The sequence below is a fragment of the Schistocerca americana genome, chromosome X (genome assembly GCF_021461395.2).
Source record: "Schistocerca americana isolate TAMUIC-IGC-003095 chromosome X, iqSchAmer2.1, whole genome shotgun sequence".
Classification (NCBI taxonomy): domain Eukaryota; kingdom Metazoa; phylum Arthropoda; class Insecta; order Orthoptera; family Acrididae; genus Schistocerca; species Schistocerca americana.
The window spans coordinates 791,231,722-791,246,759 of NC_060130.1; the positions used below are offsets into that span (position 1 = coordinate 791,231,722).

General features: G+C 39.7%; 1 long non-coding RNA gene across 1 annotated transcript in view; it reads left to right on the forward strand.

Moving 5' to 3' along the window:
- LOC124556760 overlaps window positions 1-15,038 on the forward strand; it is a 29,825-nt gene that overhangs the window by 6,414 nt on the left and 8,373 nt on the right. The window contains exon 2 of the long non-coding RNA XR_006968683.1: window positions 6,245-6,317. This is a non-coding gene — a long non-coding RNA (uncharacterized LOC124556760). The remainder of the gene's footprint in view (window positions 1-6,244; window positions 6,318-15,038) is intronic.

A 15,038-nucleotide genomic window follows, 5' to 3' on the forward strand; every position in this document is an offset into this window, starting at 1 on the left:
GCAGTATAGTCTGTCCTTGATGCCAATATCTCCAGTGGCTTTGACATTTAGTAGTCATTCAGTGCCTTATATTTTAGCCAATCTGGATGTATACCAGCTCTTTACTTTCACTGTTTTCTGTATGTATTTTGATTTGGCAGTCAGATATCTCTTGGGTTTTAGTGGAAAATTTTCATCAAATTTGGCTTTAAGAGTCTGGAACATGGGACTGAATGTATCATTTGGTGCCAGTTCTTCACACATTTGATGCCAATCTGTAGAAGACACTGCAGTTCTGAAATCAACTAAATTTTTCTTTGTAATAACCCTACTTCTGAAGACATGATTTGAATGCTGTCTGGGAATTTGTTGAGTACTTACTGAGTTTGTCCATAGCTTCACGACTACTGCACTGTGATCTGTAAGCATAGGGTCAACCACATTTACTTTGTTGTCACAACTATTTAGGTCTGTAACAACTGCATCAAGCAGATATGTCCTCTTGTTGGTAAATAACCTACAAACAGTCCATAGCTGCTTACTAAGTTCATAAAACCTCTCTCTTTGTCACTACCTTCTCCAATATGGATGTTGAAGTCTCCACATAAGGTGGTGTTTGCTCCTAGGCACATGAGATGACACAGACAGCTTTCCAATTTGTTGATGATGTTTTCAAAATTGCCATTTGAGGAATGGTACATAGAAACAACAGTTAAGTTAGCATCCGTGGGGGAACACTCCCTCAGTAAATGATAACCTGACAATATGAGCTGGGGGCTTTGCAATTTTTGAAGCAGTACAGATTATAAATGACACTGGTACCTGAAAGGCAAGAGAGAATTTATGTTTCTGCTGGTTATCTGCACATAAGGAGAATGGGATAGCTGATGCAACAGTGAAGGAAGCATTTACCAAATACACTTGGTCTCCCTAAATTCCATAGTACTGTATTGTTACTACCTCTGCATCATTTACCTGTTGTGACTGGATGGGCCGCATCAAGATTACATACGAGTTTTTACAGTCTTTCATATGACATGTAAGGAAAATTTCTCGCAATAAGGATATACTTAACAGATGAAAACAACATTATTTTGTACAACAAATTTGGTCATTTGAAAAATTCTCCAATAGAGTAGAATGGATGCTGTTTCAAATCCTGTGCAATTTTCCTTTTGGATAATCCCAGCAATAGACACTGCACTTCTTGAGACAGTATGTTGAACATTTTTAGATCAACCATTGGAAAGCTATCTTATGTTCCAGACAATCAACAGCTTGGTATATCAATATTCCTCTTGTTGTGGGTGTCATAATTACATATTTCTTGCCTCAAGCTGGAAGGCCTTTGATTTTCTTTTACACTGGTGAGGCATAAAAACACATACTGACTGAAAATGGTCATTATTCCTAACTGAGTGAATACAGGCCTAGGTTTGCAGCCCTCCAATCTTTTGCTTAAAGTGATGATTCAATAGCTTTTTAGCATTAATATGTTCTTGCAGCCCAAAGAGTGTCCCCATAATAGTAGGCTACAGTTAATGTAGCTATGAAATAGTGCATAATACACTGTTATAAGGTACTGGTAAGTCAATACACCCTTTAGTCTCATGGGTGAACTTGGAGCACACACACACTGTATGCTCATTCATTGATAATGCTTGTCAATCAGGAATACCAGCAGTTTGACAGCTTCCATATTATCCTGCCATCCAATGTTGCTGAGGCTGCATACCAGATGATGTGGTTTTTCTTCATTCATTTACATTTTATTTTTGACAAACCACTCTTTGATGTTCTCAAAAAGCATATCTGTTGCTTGTAGAGCTTGTGCAGCAGTTTTTCCTTTGGCAAAGAAGGTGGTGTCATCAGCAAACTGTAACATGTTGTTGTTACAACCTATATTATTGACAAAAATAAGAAACAGGAGAGGTCCTATGACAGATCACTGGGGAACACCATGCTCCAATTTTTGTTCTTGCGGGCTTGCTCCATGGATTGATAGTATCTGCATTTGGCTTTCAAGATAAGTTTGAAGAGTTGGCAGAACAACACCTCCAATACCACAACACTTCAGCTTATTAAGCAGTATCTTGTGCAAGATGCAGTCAAATGCCTTGCCAAGGTCACAGAGTGTCAGTGCCATAATTTCTCTGACCACAACTTCCCATTTGCTATCCTGATAAACTGAGTCAGCATCCCTCTACAATGAGTGAGATGTTGAGCTCAGAAAGAGGAAGAGATGTTAGTATTATGCAATGCATAGCTTGGGGGTAAGTTTTTCTAGAAAAGGTAAAAAGAAGGGGAAAAAACATAGTGTGAAGGTGTTATGTGGAATGCTGGATGTTTTATAATCATTATTATTATTTATTTGTATAAAATTTTTTTACCAAACCCTTACTCTGTTTTATCTAAGTAAACCTTCAATGTATAAAATGTATTGCATAACAGGTACTTGTTAGCTACCTTTTTAAATAAGTGTATTTTTGGAATTTCTTTTATCTCTTTTGGTAATTCATTGTACAGTTTTATTCCTTGGTAGAAAATGCTGTTTTGAGTTTTATGTATTGCAACTTAGTATCCTGTGTTTCATCACAGACTCTGTAACTTTAGCTAAAATTGGAATTATTTAAATCAGTCTAAAACTGAACACTTCAAGTGGTTCACATTTTTTGTAGACTGGTATAGTATGTGCCACTTTCAGGAATTAAGGGAAGACACCAATAGATAAACATTTGTTGATTACCATGGCTAGTGGTTGAGCAAGCGTTGGAATAATTTTCTTCAGGACTGTGCAAGACATGCAATAGATATCTGCACTCTCTGAATGTTTATATGAATTCACTATTTTTGCAATGTCCGTAAGGTGCACTTCGCTCAAGTTTTTAATAATGCAACAGCTGTAGGGTACAAGTATGAGTCTGGAATTTCACTTACAGTATTTTCACTATCCCAACAAAATACTGTTTCAAGACATCAGGATTACAGGAATTTACAGTGGAGCTAGGCTTGTTCTTGTGCTCATTTACCAGATTCCAAGCATCTTTACATGGATAATGAGACTCTTTGATGAACTTCTCATTGTATTTCTTTTTTGCATCCTCTACTACACCCTTTCTGTAAATTCACTTGGCTCTGAAGTAATTACACTGAAGCAGCTCCTTAGTTGAAAGATCTAAAGCTATCTTCATCCAGTCTCAGAACATTATGACAGTGCACTTTAATTTATCTAGCACAGGTATTCACCACACCTTCCCTGTGATAGGTTTTTCCCTTCCTTGTGATTCACCTACAGGATTCTTCTTGGGGATTATTGGGAAAATGTCATCAAATTCTTATGTTTTGGAACAGACAATCAAATGAATCACTGGCCCACATTTTTGCAATTTTCTGTTGCCAGTTTACACCAGACAGTGCTGCTTTTAGGTCATTTGGTCTCTCTTCTTTAATAAAACTTCTTCTGAGAGTGTTATGTGCTTGGTTGCAACTTAATCGCACTCTTCATATGTACATACATACATTAATCCTTGTTCTATAGATCATGAATACGACATTTCGTAACATATCACTTTAACATAAATTTTTCTTACACAAAATTATTAATTAATTTTTTTACAGTTACTACTTCATATCTAAGAATTCATTTATTGAGTAGAAGGAGTTGTCATTCAGAAATTCTTTTAATTTGCTTCATACTGAGTTCCATTGCTACATTACTAATACACTGTGATCTGCAACCATTGGTTCAGCTACACTGATATTATAATCCCAAGTACTGTGACACTGGCCCTTGTGGGGCCCATAGCTGTTTATTAAGCTCATAAAGACCCTCTCTCTAATACTTCAACTATGTGTATGTACATGGAAGGCATCACACAACTCAGTTTTAGACTTAAGGTATGTAAGATAAGATGAACAGTTCGTCATCTGTGCAATAAAGTTTTCAAAGTTACCATCTGCTGAATGGTTACAGAGATAACAATGACATCAATATTTGTTGACACTATTGTAGCCAGTTCAAGATCCAAGCCTGTACAAAAGTACCTTCTGCTTCAGTCAGCCAGTGCTCACAGATACATAATGCATTTTGTTTCACTTCCTCTATAAAGAATGATAAAAGGTCCACGTTGGGTCTTAAACATTGCAGAATAACACTTATAATAACTTAATGTGTATTAGTGTCAGCATTAAGATCCTTTGTGTGTGATAATCCAAGGCACCGACCTTCAGTTTCAGACTGTTAAGGCAAGACATGTTACTCACAAGGGAACCTCCCCATCGCACCCCCCTCACATTTAGTTATAAGTTGGCACAGTGGATAGGCCTTGAAAAACTGAACACACATCAATCGAGAAAACAGGAAGAAGTTGTGTGGAACTATGAAAAAAATAAGCAAAATATACAAACTGAGTAGTCCATGCGCACGATAGGCAACATCAAGGTTAGTATGAGCCGAGGAGCACTGTGGTCCCGTGGTTAGCGTGAGCAGCTGCGGAACGAGAGGTCCTTGGTTCAAGTCTTCCCTCGAGCGCAAATTTTACTTTCTTTATTTTCGCAAAGGTATGATCTGTTGTTCGTTCATTGACGTCTCTGTTCACTGTAATAAGTTTAGTGTCTGTGTTTTGCGACCGCACCGCAAAAGCGTGAGATTAGTAAACAGAAGGACGTGCCTCTCCAATGGGAACTGAAAACATTTGATCGCAAGGTCATAGATCAACCAATTCCTCCGCAGGAAAACACGTCTGATATATTCTATACGACACTGGTGATGGCCTGTGCGTCACGTGACAGGAATATGCTGTCGACCCACCTAACTTGTACACTTGGCGAATGGGTAAAAAGATTCTTCTACCTTGCCCGATTTGGGTTTTTCCCGTGGATGTGATAATCACGGCCAAGAGTTTGTCACATAAACTGCAACAAATGAATGTAACAGTTTCACAGTCGCACAGTTTTCTCTGTACTCTGTCAAAACATGTTTTTAACATTTTCAAATTTTTCCGTGTGTAGACCGTCAAATCCTGCATATGTCCAAGCAAATCTGAACATGTCCTGGAATTTTGGAGAGTGAAGTTGATTATGTGTGAATGCTTGAAATTTGATAATTGTCTGAAAATAAAAAAAATAATTTTTTACTGGAGGGAAGACTTGAACCAAGGACCTCTCGTTCCGCAGCTGCTCACGCTAACCATGGGACCACAGTGCTCCTCGGCCCATACTAACCTTGATGTTGCCTATCTTGCGCATGGACTACTCAGTTTGTATATTTTGCTTATTTTTTTCATAGTTCCACACAACTTCTTCCTGTTTTCTCGATTGATGTGTGTTCAGTTTTTCAAGGCCTATCCACTGTGCCAACTTATAACTAAATCTGAGAGGGGTGCGTGAGTAGAGTGAATAATGGCTGAATATGTAACACTGCTGTGGTGGAATAATTTTGACACACCTATCAGCTATTTTTCTGTTAGGTTTTTATTGTTCTTATTTTCCATTTTGTGACATGCTAACATAGTTCTTTTTTTGTCAAAGTGGGAAACATTGTAAAAAATGTTACAATAGTGAAATATTGGGTTACTGTGAGTTGTAGTGTTGCAGTAGACTGTACTCTGTGAAATTTTGAAATAAATATTGGAATGTTCCCATTAGGTGACTGGTGGCTGTCTATAACTAAAACTATAATATCTACTGGAACATGAATTAAATGCTTTTCATAATTCAGTCATTCACTCTTAACTGTAAAATTATATACTATATAATCTCCAAAAATAGTCAGATAACCATATCCTTATTTGTTACTTCTACAAAAATGATTAACAGTATGGCAGATTATCAGGAAAAAGTCAGCAACTATATCATTTTAATTGATATAACTATGGATTCTTGGTGAAACACTGTATGTTGTTGTAAGTAAACAGTTTTTTGCCTTTTTTCACAAATCTTTATTATTTTTTGTATGGTTTTGGAAGGCCATACATAAAATAATAAAGTTTTGTGAAACAAGGCAAAAAATCATTTCGTTTAGTTAATACAAGCAACTTTAGCATACCTCAATCACTTCACAGATACACAAAGCAAATATATCCAAATAAATATAGTAATTCCATAAAAATTCGTAGTGAGCTAGAATTTCTAAAACTTTTATTGTGTGTATAATATACTTACAAGTGACAATGGTAAGGTGGATGTCAGTGAATTCAGTAGCTGGCATTTCAAATACTTTTTCTTTAATCAAATCAGAATGTATTTGGATTTCTTTATACCTTAGATTCTGCTTTGAAGAGATAGCTGTCCCATGATGTTTATAATGAGATATGAAGAACTGCCTAGGAGAAAATCAGGTATATTTACAGTTTCTATTTGCTTTTTTTTAATTTTTTATTTATGTGGATAACATCAACTTTTAATTCAGAGTCTAGCATTATTTCTATTTCTTGTAATTTGTTGGTTAGAGATTGAAAATTATTATGTGTTATATGAAATTGGAGAAAATTGGTTTTATTTTGCTTATTATTACTACTACTTTCTGATGAACCACTTACCTCAAATAACATCCTAAATCTGTTCATCTTGTGTTCTTCCTTGGTCTGTTATCTATTAAAAAAAAATCATTCATATGGGGAAGAAGGCACATTTTTCCTTCTGTTCACTTCACTGGCCAATGCTGCTGGTGTTGTGTCTTGTGTATTCATTTCCATAGGAGAGGTTGGAACTGCTGCTGCTGCTGCTGTCTTCAAAGTACTAGCATAACTTTTCCTGGGACATATTCCTTGACACTCTTTGTGTACTGTCAGTCTGAGAGGAATTCTCTGATGATGTTCCTGAGGTTTGGGACACTTCACTTCACTTTGTATGAATATTATTAGCACTTTCTGGTACTGTTGGGATTATCTGAGCTAGAGGAATGGCAGCTGAACTAGACGTACAATGAGTATTCTTCATAATTTCCATGATTTTTTTACAAACAAAGTTTTTCCCTCCCATTAAGATGCACACCATGCCTGGTAAAGAGTTCAAAATCCATATCCCCTGTGTGTAGCAAGAATGAGTTCCGAAAGGCTATGCAGATTTTGTAATACAGTCTGTTTGCTTTCTCAATCTCTTTGTTTACACAGGAGAAATTACGAAGGTTGTATCTGTGTAGAATTCCTAAAACAATCATTATTTGCTTCTCCAGTAACATCAGTGTTTTCCTTATGCATCTTGTGGCTCCTTTGAGATCATTTTTATAAACATTGTTGGCACCTGCTATTAATACCGTACACCATTTGTTATTGGAACAGTTCCTCTGCCCTGATTGTCAGAATACATACAGATTTCAAAACATTTCATCAGTTCTTTACATAAAGATGCCTTGCTGCTACTAATTGCTTTCATCTTATTTGCTGTAGGTGGAGTAAATGAAGGCTTATTGACTGCATTTAGTGATATGAGTGATTGTTCTTTGTTGCTCTTGTGTTTGTTATTTACCTCCACTATTATATTTCTTAATACTCTTTGAATTAGGTATATTTGGTGTCAAAGTGTTGTATTTGGTACTTGGAAGCATGTGATAGTTAATCCTAGGCATAGTATGGAAAGTTGCCTTGCACTCATTGATCTGAAACAGTTCATCAATTTTTGACTTCATAGGAGTTTGAGTAATATCCCTTAGTGAATCTTCCAGCACCTTGACATAATTTTTGGCATCCTTTAATTCACTGAGGAGTGATTCTGTCACAGAAAGTTCCTCACATATCTGCCTGTATGAGTAAGCATAGCTCGGGATGTGCGCCATTTGCCCCCACCTCTGCCTAGCCCCCCCCCCTCCCTCCCCCATCCACCCTCCAGTCCCCTCCACCAAACAGCCGCAACATATGACAATGTGGCAATGTGGTACACCCAGTGTCATTGCTGAGCAGTGCATGCAGAGGGGCATGGGTAGGAGTGTGCATCTATGCATGGCGCTATTGAAGCAGCTGTATGTTATACAACATGCACATTATGCAAAAATTTAATAATTTTTAACATTGCCATGATCATTGGTATAAGAAAAGCTGTTCCATTCTCCACTTCACCCTCTTAGGAGTTGATTTTTTTCTTTTATTTTCTTTTTTACTCTCTACATTAGCTTATGATTTCCTTGGGGTTCAAGCTATCTCCATACCAAATTTAATTGAAATCACTTCAGTGGTTGAGTGGTGAAAACAAAACAGGCAGAGCTATGTTCTCATTTAACAGTATTAGTGTGGGAATATGGATTAAACACGTTAAGGATTGCATAAGTACTGTATTCATTACACTGAATAGTATTATGAAGAACATGTCAACCAATAATAGTATTTTCACACATACATTTAAGTTCAAAATTAAAAGAGTAAATAACTTTTTCAAAGAGTAAATATTTTTCCTTAATTCACATAACATTCTTCAAATCAATAAATAGCTACACACTTTCTAAAAATAGCCCATGTTCTTCCTAAGGGTTAAAGATATCGCCAAACCAAATTTTACTGAAACTGGTTTAGCAGTTTAGTCATAAAAATGTAACACAGAGAGTTACTTTCACATTTATAATATTAGTGTGGATAATTCTGTGTAGAGTGTATAGACCAAATGGATAATACCTTAACAACATTTAAAAAGTGAGTCTTTTGGTTCAGGTGGCTTTTGGAATACATAAAGTAAGCAAGAGTTGTGTGTCTACAAGAGAAAACTAACACATAGGATATAGAAAACTACTGGCCTGCCTCTGCTGTCACTTTCCCAAAAGCAATAGAATCAGCTACAAAAGATAGACTGAAGACTTTAAGATATCACTTCAAGAATTAACTATGGTTAGTATTATTGTGTGTGGGGGGGGGGGGGGGGGGGGGCGTGATTCATTACTCAAATGCATTATAAGGTGCTTATTAAGGTGTTTACCAATAAATTTGAATCAGTGTGTGTGTGTGTGTGTGTGTGTGTGTGTGTGTGTGTGTGGGTGGGTGGGTGGGTGGGTGGGTGTGTGGGTGGGCATGCCCAGTGGGGATCTGATAAAAAGAGGTACAATGAAATCCAAAATTCTTTTAAGTGATTTTATGGCAATGAAGGGCACTGAGGAAAAGTATCTGCAATGAAAGAGAGCAACAATTTCTGTCAAAATGGAGGGAGGTTAGAGTGGAAGAGCTTAAAGGGATGGGAAGGTGTTTTGTAACCTGCAACATGCTGCTACTCCATTATATTGAGAACATGCTGAACTGTTGAGCTGGCCATTTCACCTACATAAAAAGCACAACAGTCATAATTAGGATACAGAGGGATGTTTTTGTATATTCAAGTTGTGACAGAATACCACTACTCTTTGAGATGTTCAAGAAAGAATAGGCTCTAGCAGTTGCAAATGAGACTATCTATTCTTTCTTGAACATCTCAAGAGGTTGCTGTATAATTAGCCAAGAGATGGAGTGGTGTGATTTTCACTAGTATCTGATGTCACAAACATATTGTGACCACAAAGCTGGCCATTTCATCTGTGTACATGCACATAACTGATGGTGAGGATACTAAAGCAGACATCATATTTTTATTTAAAGAAATCATAAACATTTCATGCATTACCACCAAAGTGCTAGAGATATTTAAATGGATAATTCAACTTAAGTTAGACTGGCTAGCTCAAGATTTCCAAGTGGGAATATGAGATCAGTACAGCAGAGGAGCTGAGAACATTGTTCTGGAGCTCTCATGTAGGAACCATTGGTGTGATACAGCAGAAAAAGATCAGGAGATGATGGTAGTCTGTTTAACTTATTCTAAGCCAGAATCAGTAGTAGGATACAGCAGTAGAGGAATAGTGCTCTAGATGCTGAGGCAAGAACAGCCACATTAGTACCTAGAGCATAGACAGTGTATACTAAGTCGTTTTGTTACGTGCTTCTGTGAAGAAATGAATAGTATCTGTGTATGTATCCATCTTGAGTGGAGTTTATTAATTTCTTCCTAAGTGTCTGAATAATTTACAAGAGCTCTCTGCCTGTGTGCTGTGCAGTATTTTCAGTGATACAGCATCTTGCCCATCTGATTTTTGTGACTTTATTTAGTTGTATCACCTTCAGTGACATGTAAAAGACACCAGAACTGGTTTGTATTTTTCTTGTTTATACTTTGTATGTATCGTAATTTTAGTAGTGTAGACTTAGGCTGCCAGTAGTTTGATTTCTTGTTGCGGGCTGTTTGTAGTTTCTCAGTAACCATCTGACTGCTTTGGTTAGCACATAGTTTTGTGATTTTATATAGTTTTACATAGAAGGAAATGAAAAGTGACTGTGCTTGATTTGTGTGGACACAAGGTGAATTGAACACTGTCAATAATTAGCCAGAAGTGCATTGGCTGTATCTTTGGGCAAAAGTCAACTGTGGAAACTATCCACACAGTTGTATCCTTATGCTGTAGCAGCAGATACACTATGCTGACTATTGTTGATAATGCAGAGAGACAGGAATTCATGTGATCAAGCAAGCAAAGCAAAGCTCCAGGTTCTGGGGCTGATGGGCCAATTGGGACAGACTAACTGCCATGTCATCCCCTGCCAAAAGCATCATTGGATGTGGTGTGGATGGGTATGGGGTCACACACCTCTCTTCTGGCCATTGTCAGCTTTCTTGATCTAGGGGCTACTACTAATTATTCAAGTAGCTTCTCAGTTGGCCTCATGAGGCTGTGTGCACCCTGTGCCAATCCTCGTACCTCAGAAAAATCCCTGGCAGTAATGGAATCAAATTATATCATACTTGAACAGTTAGACACAGACACATGAGGGCAGCATTTTAGACATTCTAGTAACAAACAGATAGGAAATTTTTAAATAAATTAATATAAATGGGGTGAGGTGGAGGACAAAATGACCATATGGCTAGCGTAGCATCAGTTAGTACAAGGGTTGTAAGAAAGTTTAAGCAAGATAAGAAACTATTTTTGCTTATAAAGCATGACAGGAAACAAATTTCACAGTATCTGAGCAACTATAGCTCTGATGAGGAAGAAGATGTGGAGCACAAATTGATAAAATTCAGAAGCATTGTACAATATGCCTTAGGCCTGTAGGTGCTGAGCAAGGTCATGACGAATGAGACTGACTGTGCTTCAGTGACAAAGTGAGCGTAATGAGAGAGCAATCCAAGATGTGTTCAATAAATTTGAAAGTAAAATTTTGCCACCTGATATGATCATAAATCCTAAGAAGTTTTGTTCATACATAAAATCAGTAAGTGGATCAAAATAATCTATTCAGTTGTTCAGTGACCATACTGGCACCAAAATGGAAGATGGCTGAGAGAATGCTAAGATACTGCATTTCGTATGGTTTCACTGTGAGAAAGTGTAATACAGTTCAGTTACTTAGGTGAAATAACTGTGAGAGTTTCAAATTATACAGGGATTATGCAAAAGAACTATCTCCCCTTCCAGCAGCAGCATAGCATAGGTCATTTGGACAACAAAGGGTACGAGGCAACTTGAAAACAGTGCAGTTTCATTCCTATTGTCAAGAAGGTTGTCAGATAGATAATACACTGAGGCACCAAAGAGGCTAGTATAGACACGTGAATTCAAATACAGAGATATGTAAACAGGCCGAATACAGTACTGCAGCTGGCAATGCCTATATAACACAACAAGTGTCTGGCGCAGTTGTTAGATTGGTTACTACTGCTACAGTAGCAGGTTATCAAGATTTAAGTGAGTTTTAACGTGGTGTTATACTCAGTGAATGATTGATGGAACACAGCATCTCCGAGGTCACAGTGAAGTGCGGATTTTGCCTTATGACCATTTCATGACTGTACTGTGAATATCAGGAATCTGGTAAAACATCAAATCTCTGACATCGCTACAACCAGAATAAGATCCTGCAAGAATGGGACCAACTATGACTGTAGAGAATCATTCAGTATGACAGAAGTGCAACCCTTACGCAAATTACTGCAGATTTCAATGCTGGGCCATCAACAGGTGTCACCATGTGAACCATTCAATGAAACATCATTGATATGGGCTTTCGGAGCTGAAGGCCCACTCATGTACCCTTGATGACTGCAGGACACAAAGCTTCATGCCTTGTCTGATCCCATAAACACCGATATCAGGCTGTTCATGACTGGAAACATGTTGCTTGGTCAGACGAATTTCATTTCAAATTGTATTGAGTGGATGGATGTGTACGGTTATGGAGACCAACTCATGAATCTATGGCCCCTGCATGTCAGCAGGGGACTGTTCAAGCTGGTGGAGCCTCTGTAATGGTGTGGGTCATGTGCAGCTGGAGTGGTATGGGACCCCTGATACATCTACACTCCTGGAAATGGAAAAAAGAACACATTGACACCGGTGTGTCAGACCCACCATACTTGCTCCGGTCACTGCGAGAGGGCTGTACAAGCAATGATCACACGCACGGCACAGCGGACACACCAGGAACCGCGGTGTTGGCCGTCGAATGGCGCTAGCTGCGCAGCATTTGTGCACCCCCGCAGTCAGTGTCAGCCAGTTTGCCGTGGCATACGGAGCTCCATCGCAGTCTTTAACACTGGTAGCATGCCGCGACAGCGTGGACGTGAACCGTATGTGCAGTTGACGGACTTTGAGCGAGGGCGTATAGTGGGCATGGGGGAGGCCGGGTGGACGTACCGCCGAATTGCTCAACACGTGGGGTGTGAGGTCTCCACAGTACATTGATGTTGTCGCCAGTGGTCGGCGGAAGGTGCACGTGCCCGTCGACCTGGGACCGGACCGCAGCGACGCACGGATGCACGCCAAGACCGTAGGATCCTACGCAGTGCCGTAGGGGACCGCACCGCCACTTCCCAGCAAATTAGGGACACTGTTGCTCCTGGGGTATCGGCGAGGACCATTCGCAACCGTCTCCATGAAGCTGGGCTACGGTCCCGCACACCGTTAGGCCATCTTCCGCTCACGCCCCAACATCGTGCAGCCCGCCTCCAGTGGTGTCGCGACAGGCGTGAATGGAGGGACGAATGGAGACGTGTCGTCTTCAGCGATGAGAGTCACTTCTGCCTTGGTGCCAATGATGGTCGTATGCGTGTTTGGCGCCGTGCAGGTGAGCGCCACAATCAGGACTGCATACGACCGAGGCACACAGGGCCAACACCCGGCATCATGGTGTGGGGAGCGATCTCCTACACTGGCCGTACACCACTGGTGATCGTCGAGGGGACACTGAATAGTGCACGGTACATCCAAACCGTCATCGAACCCATCGTTCTACCATTCCTAGACCGGCAAGGGAACTTGCTGTTCCAACAGGACACTGCACGTCCGCATGTATCCCGTGCCACCCAACGTGCTCTAGAAGGTGTAAGTCAACTACCCTGGCCAGCAAGATCTCTGGATCTGTCCCCCATTGAGCATGTTTGGGACTGGATGAAGCGTCGTCTCACGCGGTCTGCATGTCCAGCACGAACGCTGGTCCAACTGAGGCGCTAGGTGGAAATGGCATGGCAAGCCGTTCCACAGGACTACATCCAGCATCTCTACGATCGTCTCCATGGGAGAATAGCAGCCTGCATTGCTGCGAAAGGTGGATATACATCGTACTAGCGCCGACATTGTGCATGCTCTGTTGCCTGTGTCTATGTGCCTGTGGTTCTGTCAGTGTGATCATGTGATGTATCTGACCCCAGGAATGTGTCAATAAAGTTTCCCCTTCCTGGGACAATGAATTCACGGTGTTCTTATTTCAATTTCCAGGAGTGTAGATACGAGTCTGACAGGTGACACATATGTAAGCATCCTGTCTGATTACCTGCATCCATTCATGTCTATTGTGCATTCTGATGGACTTTGGCAACCAGCAGGACAATGGAATACCCCACATGTCCATAATTGCTACAGAGTGGCTCCAGGAACACTCTTCTGAGTTTAAACACTTCCACTGACCACAAAGCTCCCCAGACATCAACATTATTGAGCATATCTGGGATTTCTTGCAAGTTGCTATTCAGAAGAGATCGCCACCCCCTCATACTCTTATGGATTTATGGACAACCTTGCAGGATTCATGGTGTCAGTTCCCTCCAGCACTACTTAAGACATTAGTTGAGTCCATGCCACGTCATGTTGTGGCCCTTCTGCATGCTTGTGGGGCCCCTACACAATATTAGGCAGGTGTACCAGTTTCTTTGGCTCTTCATTGTAATAGGCTGTGTAGCAGGTAGTGTAATAGGCAGTGTAATATCAGTGAAGTCAATCTGTTGTAAAATTCTGGACATGTCTTATGCTCACATATTATGACCTTCTTGAAGGACAAAAATCTCTACCAAAAAATCAACATGAATTCTGCAGACTGAAATCTTACAAAACTTAGACTGCTCTGTTTGTTCATGGTGTCCAGCACACTGTAGACAACACTGCCCAGGTTAATGCCATGTTGCTTGACTTTTGGAAGGCATTTGATACAGCTGCACACTGTCAATTAATCAACAAAAGAGGACTTGCTTTCAGATAGAACTCAACATTTTGCTGTTACCAAGGAGAAGTAGACAGATGTAGATGCAATTGTGGTGATACTCCAAGTACATTCAAATTACCCAGTGAATAACCTTGGTATTTCCATAACACTGTTTGCAGATGATGCTGTTAATTGAGGAAGACCTGTAGATGATCAATGATTGGTGCAGCAACTGGTAGTTGACCCTGGACATGAATAAAAGTAACATATTAAATAGGTGAAGAGATCTACTACTGTTCAATTACACTATTGGTTGTAAATCACCGCAAACAGTAACAACTATAAAATACCTAGTAGTAACCATCTGGATCAATCTAATGTGGAATGGCCAAATAAAACGAGTTTTTAGGACAAGAAGATGCCAGGATAAGATTCATTGTTCTGTTATTAAGGAAATTCTTCCATGAAAGAAGGGGCTTACAAAACACAAATTCACTTGAGTCTTGAGTATTGCTCATCATCAGTCTGGGACTCTTAACAGGATTGATTAACCGAAGAAATTGAGAAGAGTGGCATGTTTTATCAAAATTAAGAACATTACAGACCTGCTCAACAAACTCCAGTGGCAGGTGTTAC